Here is a 10539-nt window from a genome sequence, read left to right as displayed (position 1 = left end):
GGATATCCGCTTGCTGGCGCCGTCTGGACGTAGATGAGCTCCCGCAGGAGGTAGGTGGGAGGGATCGGCAATGTTAAAGGCTTCGTGTGCTTTGTTAAGGAAGCTGGAGAGATAAAGAGTGCCAGGCCGTTCCCGAGCAACGAACTTATGGACATGCCTATATACGATCAAGCTCCAGAGTGTTATTAAATTAAAAACTCTGACGTATGTACCTACATTCTTACCTACGAACCGTACACCCAGTTTCTTCTCTCTCTCTCTCTCTCTTCACTATTAGTAATTATTCTTACGTGCTGTTGATGTGTGTTACAGTACTGTTGGGTAGGGTTTTCAGAATGATTTTTGTGTGTTTTCCATCTTGCGAACAAAATGAGGATGGAACCGGTTCTCTACCCAGGGACATTCTTGTAGAAGAGGTGGCTATCAATGTACCTAGTGTATTCAAATAAAAGTAGCACAGAATTAAAATGTTGTAAATAAATTCAGATTATGCAAACACAGAATATGCTGGAAATATTCCGCTGGTCAAACAGCGTCCATGTTGGGATGAACAGAAAATGTTTTGGTTCAAGGGCAGAAATGGTAAAGTGGGAAAACTTATTCTATTGAACACATCCATTCAGCCCACAAGGATGACCCACGAGTTCCAGTCGCTTTAATTCCTTGCGGCACCCCCACTCTGACCTCAACGATTTAGGACTTCTACATTGCCCAAAGCAACCTCGAGAAACAACACCCCATCATTGATTGGGCTATATTGAAGCTCTGGGGACTACTAAATTGAACAATTTCAGATTTTTTTTTCTTGCCTCCCTACAGATGTGGCTGGACCTCTGGTTCAATTTTCATTTGTCTTTTATTTTTCCAGCTGATTGCTTTTGAAGTAATTGTTACCTTGACTCTTAACAAACTTCTACAGATGTACTGTGGAGAGTATTCTAACTGGTTGCATCACTGTCTGGTATGGAGGGGCCACTGCACAGGATTGGAAGAAGCTGCAGAGAGTTGTAAATTCAGCCAGCTCCCTCATGGGCAACGTCAAGGACAAAGGCAATGCCTCAAGAAGGTGGCATCCAACATTAAGGACCCCCATCACCCAGGACGTGCCCTCTTCTCATTACTACCATCAGAGAGGAGGTACAGGAGCCTGAAGATGCATAGTCAATATTTTAGGAACAGCTTCTTCCCCTCCGCCATCAGATTTCTGAACAGACAGTGAACCAACTCACGAACACTATCTCATTATTTTTGCTCTCTTACACAACTTACCTAATAATATATATAAAATTGTAATTTGTAGTTTTTTTATCTGTATTGTACTGTAGTGCTGCCACAAAAAAAACTTCATAACATATGCCAGTAATATTAGAGCTGATTCTGATTGTGATTCTGCTGAATATCACAAGTCCCCTCTCAATCACTTTATGTAATCTATTCAGATTTGCATATTGGTGGTAACATCAACAGCTATTGCCCATCCCTAATTACCTGTCAGAAGTTGGCGTTGAGCTGCAATGCTCCTAGTGATAGTGCTCCAGGGACGGAATTCCAAGATTTTAAACTCAGCAATGATAAAGAACCAATGATATATTTCTAATGTGGGGCAGTGTAAGACTCAGAGGGGAACCTGTGGTGTTTTCCTTGCACCTGCTGCCCATGTCCTTCTGGGCAGGAGAGGTAGGAGTTTTGGGAGGGGGCTGTTAGAGTAGCCCAGGCGAGTGACTGTGGTGGGTTCTACAGATGGTGCACTCTGCAGTCAATATATGGGGGAGATGGGATGGGGTGCCGATTGAGTGACTACTTTGTCCTGGTTGGTGTCAGACCTCTCAAGTGTTGTTGGAGCCACGCTCAGGCAAGTGGAGAATGTTCCATCACATTCCTAACTTGTGACTGGTGGGAAGTCCTTGAGCCCTCAGGATACACAACTTCTGACTTCCAGATCCATGGTCTCAACCCATGATGTTGACTGGCCATTTCCACGTACGGATGCTGCCTGACCTGCTGAATCCTCCAGTGGCTTGGATTTTGCTCTGGGTCCCGGGATCGGCAGTGTTTTTCTGCCTCCTTACTCTGAATATCACTTATCAGTCCATGTCTGAATGTGGTTTATATCTTGTTATGTTCTGTTACATGGATTGATTCACTAGTGAGAAGCAGTGCATGGAACTGAGTATTGTGCAATCTTCAGTTAACATCCCCATTTTCCAACCTTATGATGGAAGGTTGAAGCAACTGAAAATGGTTGGTTCCTCTGAGGATCTCCTGCAGTGATTGACATCTGACAACCATAACCACAGGATTGTTTTCTCTTTGTTGCCCTCTGACCTCAGTTTTACTAATGCTCCTTGATGCTACACTCGGTCAAATGCTGCTCTGATGTCAAGTGCGCTCACTCTTACCTCACTCTGGAATTAAGTTTGTTAGCCTATATTTTAAAGGCAAAACCCAAAGTCGGCATCAAGTAAGTACTGCTTGATAGCACTGTTAATAACACTTTGTTCACATCTGACATCACTTTGCCGACATCTGTTCAAGTTCCACCTCAATTACATAAATGCAGGTTCTTTTTTTTTTCTTTGCTTGCTGGATGTCATGGCAAACTGAAATGGCAAATCATGGTATCATTGTCAAGTGAAATATGATATAGAACAGTGTAACATTGGACAGGCCATTGAGCCGACATGTTGTGCCAATCTTGATGCCAATTTATACTAAATGTTCCCCTCCTGTGTATCATCCATATCCCTCCATTCCCTTCATTATTCACCTGGCACCTAATTAATTAGCTTGTTTGTTTTGGCTTTTTTCTTAAAGATGTGCTGGGTGCGTTCCGACTACCACTGTACCTCTGCATTCTTCGTGGCCCGGTGGTTGGGGACCACTGTGTATCTAATCTAATTGGTCACTTTGATGCAGCGCAAGCTACGCTGAAAACGCAGTTCATGGCTGGGGTGCTACACACATGCACACTGGGCAGAAAGAACGGAACTAAACCCCCGCAACCCGGAAACAATCTCTCTTTACAAACAGCTTTGTAGCAAAAGTATTGCTATATTACCATTATCCTAATTAGTATTACTTATTTTTATAATGCTCACATTAAGAACAGTATTTGTGTATTTATTTTTGATTTTTTTCGGGATCGACTGGGAAAGTCTCAAAGATCGACCGGTCGATCACGATTGCCGGGTTGGCAACCCCTACTCTAGCACATCCTCTTCCTTAATATCCACATGCTCAAGCTTTTCAGTCCACTGTAAGTCATCCCTACAATTGCCAAGATCCTTTTCCGTAGTGAATACTGAAGCAAAGTACTCATTAAGTACCTCTGCTATCTCTTCTGGTTCCATACACGCTTTTCCATTGTCACACGTGATTGGTCGTATTCTCTCACGTCTTATCCTCTTGCTCTTCACATACTTGTAGAATGCCTTGGGGTTTTCCTTAATCCTGTCAGCCAAGGCCTTCTCATGGCCCCTTCTGGCTCTCCTAATTTCATTCTTAAGCTCTTTTCTGCTAGTCTTATAATCTACTAGATCTCTATCATTACCTTTTTTTTTAACCTTTCGTAAGCTTTTCTTTTCTTCTTGACTAGACTTACAACAGCCTTTGTACACCACGGTTCCTGTACCCTACCATCTTTTCCCTGTCTCATTGGAACGTACCTATGCAGAACACCAGGCAAATATCCCCTGAACATTTGCCACATTTCTGCTGTACATTTCCCTGAGAACATCTGTTTCCAATTTATGCTTCCAAGTTCCTGCCTGATAGCCTCATATTTCCCCTTACTCCAATTAAACACTTTCCTAACTTGTCTTGTTCCTATCCCTCTCCAATGCTATGGTAAAGGAGATAGAATTGTGATCACTATCTCCAAAATGCTGTTCCACTGAGAGATCTGACACCTGACCAGGTTCATTTCCCAATACAAGTACAGCCTCTCCTCTTGTAGGCTAATCTACACATTGTGTCAAGAAACCTTCCTGAACATACCTAACAAACTCGACCCCATCTAAACCCCTTGCTCTAGGGACATGCCAATTGATATTTTGGAAATTAAAATCTCCCACCACAACAACCCTGTTATTATTACACCTTTCCAGAATCTGTCTCCCTGTCTGCTCCTTGATGTCCCTGTTACTATTGGGTGGTCTGTATAAAAAAAACACCCAGTAGTGTTATTGACCCCTTCCTGTTTCTAACTTCCACCCACAGAGACTCCGTAGACAATCCCTCCATAACTTCCTCATTTTCTGCAGCTGTGACACTATCTCTGATCAACAGTGCCACGCCCCCACCTCTTTTGCCTTCCTCCCCATCCTTTCTGAAACATCTAAAGCCTAGCACTCAAAGTAACCATTCCTGCCCCTGAGCCATCCAAGTCTCTGTAATAGCCACAACATCATAGCTCCAAGTACTGATCCACGCTCTAAGCTCATCTGCTTTGTTCATGATGCTTCTTGCATTAAAATAAACACATCTCAAACCATCAGTCTGAGCGCATCCCTTCTCTGTCAGCTGCCTATCCTCCCTCTCGCACTGTCTCCAAGCTTTCTCTATTTGTGAGCCAACCACCCCTTCCTCTGTCTCTTCAGTTCGGTTCCCCCCCCCCCCCCCCCCCAGCAATTCTAGTTTAAACTCTCCCCAATAGCCTTTGCAAACCTCCCTGCCAGGATATTTTTCCCCTGGCATTCAAGTGCAACCCTTCCTTTTTGTACAGGTCACACCTGCCCCAAAAGGGGTCCCAATAATCCAGAAATCTGAGTCCCTGCCCTCTGCTCCAATCCCTCAGCCACGCATTTATCCTCCACCTCATTCTATTCCTAAACTCACTGTCAGTGAGTGCAGTGTATACGTAGTGAGCCTTACTGTATTCCATGCCCATTCATTTCCCTGCTTTACCTCGCCCCAACACCTGCGATATAGGAATTTCTTTGTTATTACTACCACCCCCATATTACCACCACCCTCTTTCTTCCACATCTCCCCTCGTCTCTTATTTTCACCTCATAGATTTCCTAACACTGCGAGTACTCATAGTCACAAATATAATCTTATCATCAGTTGTGTAGGTGTGATTTATTAGCAGGAACACAATGTGAAATGTTCAACCAACATTCCAGAATCAACTAAGCTTTATGCTCAGTTTGTGAATACACATCAACTCATTAGTTATGTCATAGCACAGTAATGTCCTCGAGCACAAATGTCATAATAGAAACATTCCTTCATCATTTAGTCAGATAAATTCCACTTAATGGGTCATGTGATTTGAATTTGGTATCTGTCAATGTTTTGTCAATCCTTAAAATAATTTTAATGTTTTGATTTTTTTCCCCTCCAGATCTGTATTTTAATTCTTTTTTAAATTTCAATAGAAATTAATGATCAGGTGTTCCTCCACAGTGTGAATGGCTGTGAATCAGAAAGCAGTGGGTTCAGATTCCACTCTAGAACATAGAGAACAACAGTCCTGCCTGACCACTGAAGTAGTCCTGCGCTATCTGAAGTGGGCGCAAAATATCCCATAGCGTTATTTTGGAAAAAGGAACAGGGAATTACATCTTGGTGTCCAGAAAAATATTTATGCTTCATTCAACATTGCAAAAATTCAGCATGTTTTGTCACAATGACATTGCTGCTGGTGGGATCTTGCTATGCTTAAGTTGGCTATCTCGTTTCCTGCATTACGACAGCAATTGTATTTCAAAAGTACTCCTTTGAGTGTAGATCACTTTAAGATATCCTAAGAAAGACATGAAAAGTCCTGGGGGAGGGGGAGTTCAGGGGTAACTAGCTAATTTTATTTCCAAATTTTAGTCACAATGAAAAAAATTGTCCTTTGTGTTTCTGATGTTTCCTTACTTTTCAAATACATATCTGTTGATTCTCTTCCACATATTACACGAGGAACCAAGATATGGGATCTGTGCGCCTGAGATTGCAGGGTCATTAGGCACCGTGAGGGCCAATAAAAAGAATTTGAGGGGGACTAATACCCTTGTGGGTGGATTTGCTGGAACTGTTGGGGAGGGTTTAAACTAGTTTGGCAGGGGGATGGCAACCAGTGATAGGTCAGAGGATGGAGCAGTTGGTGTACAGGTAGATGCAGCATGTAGACAGACCGTGAGGAAGGATAGACAGTTGGTAGGGCAAAAGTTACAGTCAGTGGGAATGGGTTGAAGTGTGTCTATTTTAATGCAAAAAGTATCAGGATCAAGGGTGATGAACTTACAGCATGAGTCAGAACATGAAACTATGATGTTATGGCTGTTATGAGGGAGCATGACTTTAAGATGATTTGAGGTAAGTATAGGAGGGATGTCAGTGGTAAGTTTTTTTTACATAGAGTGTGGTGGTGTGTGGAACATGCTGCCAGGAGTGATGGTAGATGCAGATATGTTAGGGGCCTTTAAGAAACTCTTAGATAGGCACATGGATGATAGAAAAATGGAGGGCTATGGGGGAAGGAAGGGTTAGTTTGATCTTAGAGTAGCTTAAAAGGTCAGCACAATGTCGTGGACTGAAGGATCTTTACTGTGCTGTACTCAGACTCATTTACCTGATTCTTTGGGACAATCAAACTGAACTAGACCGGAAAGGGTGGGGTAACTGAACTTCTCTGCTATAAGATGTGTGACTCTCTAAAACTGGACACAAAAAAATTGTCAGGTCTGCACAGACAGGCACCTCCCAGTCTCTACCTAACTAACAGGAGTCACCTGCTACTCATTTCCAATGCATCACCTGCAGCCTATTTAAACCCAACTCTCTCCACATTCTTTGTTCACTCATCAAACCAGCCATTCTCAACTAGTTGCTCTTAGCCTTCAGTTACCTTGTTGTATTTGTTCTCTCTTGTTTTGTGGCTCTTTGTGGCCTGTTATTTTGTAATTTATGAGTAAAATGTTGTTTACTGCTAAATTGTCTTTCCTGTTCTGCTTTTGGCTCAAACCTCTTCTATATTTTCTGACAATATTGTGACCTTGAAATTGAAACTTTTCTTAGCTGTGTGGTGTTTTCTGTTTTTATTTCAGAGCTTCAGAAACATTGAGTCTGAACAGAGGTTAATTGGAGCTAAATAATATACCTTCCAATGGATAGGCTGGTAGCCCATGAGCGCAGGACAAATATTTTTGATTCTTTTGTTAATTATTCAGACATAGAAATGTTCATGGGCCTGAAATATTGACTGTGTTTCATTCTTCCCCTTGTGCATGCTCGACCTGTAAGCCCCCTCCCCCCCATAATAGGTTTTATTTCTAAGAGGGTGGCATGGAAGTGAGAATTAATGTATTTATGAAGAGGTATCCTAGTTTGATGTGTTTTTGATATACCTTATTTGTTTTCTGTTGACTCCCCCAGTATAAAGTAATCACCCCCCTTTTTTTTGTTACTATCTATATGACTTCTGCTTCAGTTCTCTCCTTCATCCTAACGATGTGCAGGATTGGTGGTTAATCGGCCACTGTGAATTTGGCATCGATGAAAATATGTGAAGATAAACTGGGATTTGTGAGAGCTCGGTGTAAATGTCTGCTTGATGGTCGGTGTGGACTTAGTGGGTAGAAGGGCCTGTTTCCGTGCTGTGTAAGACCTGAACCCGATGACCACAAACCTGACCCAATGTAGTCCTGTGTACAGTTGAGTCAACATGACGTTTTCAGCATTTCCAATTTCTAAAGCCTACCCTATTTTTTAGTGAAATCAATACAATGTAATTCAAATCATTTATCATATCCTGTATTGCTTCATGGTCAACAATGCTTGGTGCAACCCCCAGAATGTGCATGCCCTTAAATCCTTTTGTTCCCCAGACCTGGAATACCTGGTGCTGCTGTGCAGACCCTACTGGCCACCTAGGGAGTTCACAGCTGTTATCATCACAGCGGTGTACATTCTGCCACAGGCTGACATTGACCTGGCTCTCAAGGAACTGTACAAGACCATCAACACACTGGAGACTGCACACTTAGACGCTGCCTTCATCATTGCCAGTGACTTTAATCGAGCATCAATGACGAAGGTCTCTCTGAAGTTTTGTCAGCACATCCAGGTGAGCACTGGTGGAGATAAGATACTTGACCACTGTTACACTGCCTTCCTCAATGCTTACAAAGCTCTCCTTTGCCTAGCTTTTGGAAAATCAGATCACTCTTCGATCCTGCTTTTGCCAATGTACAGCCAGAAGGTGAAACAAGAGGTGGCCATAGTTAAAACCATCTACTGTTGGTCCAACCAATTTGTCTCCATGCTGCAGGACTGCTTCGATGATGTCGACTGGAATGTCTTCCATGATGAGGATGTCTCCGAGTTCACAGATAGAGTCACGTGCTTCATCTGGAAGTGCATCAATGATGTTGTCCCCCAGAAGTTGGTCAGGGTCTTCCCGAACCAGAAACCCTGGATCAATAGTTCCATGCGAGCAGCACTTACCACGCAACATCGAGCTTACATCGTTGGAGATCAACTAGAGCTCAAGAAAAGCAGATATGATCTGTGCAAGGCAACCAAAGCTGCGAAACAACAACACAGGGACAAGATTGAGTCAAGATTCACAACGAATAGCACACATGACTTGTGGCGAGGGCTGCATACCATCGCAGACTTCAAAAACAAACGTGCGGCTAACATCACGGCCTCTCTTCAGATAAGCTCGATCACTTTTACGTTTGGTTTGATGTTGCTAACTCTGAGCCTCCGAGGAAAGCCACCGCTACAACCTGCAACCTGGTCATCTCTGAGGCTGAGGTATGCAGATGTTTCCAACGAGTGGACAGTCACAAGGCTGCGGGACCAGACAGCATCGCAGGGCGAGTACAGTACTCGGGATGTGTGCAGCACAGCTGGCAGGTGTGTTTACTGACATTTTTAATCTTTCCCTCTCCCAGTGTGCTGGACTTCAGAGCGAAGGCTCCGGAGTTCGAATCCAGCCGGAATCCAGCTTTCCATCTGTGCTGGGTTGAGCGTCGAGCTAGCAACTCGGCCTCGTAAAAATAAGAAAGCGTGCTAAAAAAACACCATCATGACAGCATCCCGATGACTCTACTCAGAGTTAAAGGCTTTTTTCTTCTTCTCCCAGTGTAGAGTGCCCTCCTGCTTCAAATTATCCACCATTGTCCCTGTACCAAAAAAGACCAAGATAACATGCCTGAATGACTGGCGTCCTGTCGCACTCACCTCAATAATAAGCAAATGCTTTGAGGCTGGTCAAGGGTTACATCTGCAGCATGCTACCAGCCAAACTGGACCCCCTACAATTCACCTACCGACACAACCAATCGACAGATGACGCAATAGCCACTGCTCTACATACTGTCCTTGCACATCTGGAGAAGAAGGATGCTTATGTGAGAATGCTGTTCTTGGACTACAGTACAGCATTCAACACCATAATTCCCTTCAGGTTCGACAGGAAGCTGAGACCTCGGCCTTGCCCTGCCTTGTGCAGCTGGATCCTGAACTTCCTGTCAGATTGCTGGCAGGTGTTATGAGTGTGCTCCTTCTCCTCCACCCCTCTGACTCTTGACACAGGAGCCCCTCAGGGCTGTGTACTAAGTCCCCTCCTTTACTCCCTGTATACCCATGACTGTTGCCACCCACAGCTCGAATCTGCTCATTAAATTTGCTGACAACACTACATTGATTGGCCCAATCTCAGACAATAACGAGGTGGCCTACAGGGAAGAAATCATCTCTGACACAGTGGTGTCAAGAAAACAACCTCCCTCAATGTCGCAAAAACAAAGGAGCTGGTTATGGACTACAGGAGGAATGGAGATGGGCTAACCCCTATTGACATCAATGGATCTGGGGTTAAGAGGGTAAACAGCTTTAAGTTCCTCAGCATCCACATCACTGAGGACCTCCTGTTGTCTGTACACACCAGCTGTGTGGTGAAAAAGGCACAACAGCGCCTCTTTCACCTCAGACGGTTGAGGAAGTTTGATATGGGTCCCCAAATCCTAAGAACTTTCTACAGGGACACAATTGAGAGCATCCTGACTGGCTGCATCACTGCCTGGTATGGGAACTGTACTTCCCTCAATCACAGGACTCTGCAGAGAGTAGTGTGGACAGTCCAGTGCATCTGTAGATGTGAACTTCCCACTCTTCAGGATATTTACAAAGACAGGTGTGTAAAAGGATCATTGGGGACACGAGTCACCCTAACCACAATCTAGTTCAGCTGCTACCATCTGGGAAATGGTACTACAGCATAAAAGCCAGGACCAGCAGGTTATTCTAGACTGGGTATTGAGCAATGAGGAAGGGTTAATTAGCAATCTTGTTGTGAGAGGCCCCTTGGGTAAGAGTGACCATAATATGGTGGAATTCTTTATTAAGATGGAGAGTGACATAGTTAATTCAGAAACAAAGGTTCTGAACTTAAAGAAGGGTAACTTTGAAGGTTTGAGATGTGAATTAGCTAAGATAGACTGGCAAATGACACTTAAAGGGTTGACGGTGGATATGTAATGGCAAGCATTTAAAGATTGCATGGATGAACTACAACAATTGTTCATCCCAGTTTAG

The 10539-nt window shown here is 43.7% G+C and overlaps 1 protein-coding gene across 1 annotated transcript in view; it reads left to right on the top strand.

The window, feature by feature from the left end:
• The first annotated feature begins 37 nt into the window (after positions 1-37).
• Positions 38-10539, top strand: part of rnf41 (ring finger protein 41) — a 50543-nt gene continuing 40041 nt past the window's right edge. The window contains exon 1 of the mRNA XM_072249830.1: positions 38-204. The gene's annotated coding sequence lies outside the window, so the exon portion shown is untranslated. The remainder of the gene's footprint in view (positions 205-10539) is intronic.

The sequence above is a fragment of the Mobula birostris genome, chromosome X (genome assembly GCF_030028105.1).
Source record: "Mobula birostris isolate sMobBir1 chromosome X, sMobBir1.hap1, whole genome shotgun sequence".
Taxonomy (NCBI): domain Eukaryota; kingdom Metazoa; phylum Chordata; class Chondrichthyes; order Myliobatiformes; family Myliobatidae; genus Mobula; species Mobula birostris.
This window is presented reverse-complemented; position numbering and strand designations above follow the sequence as displayed.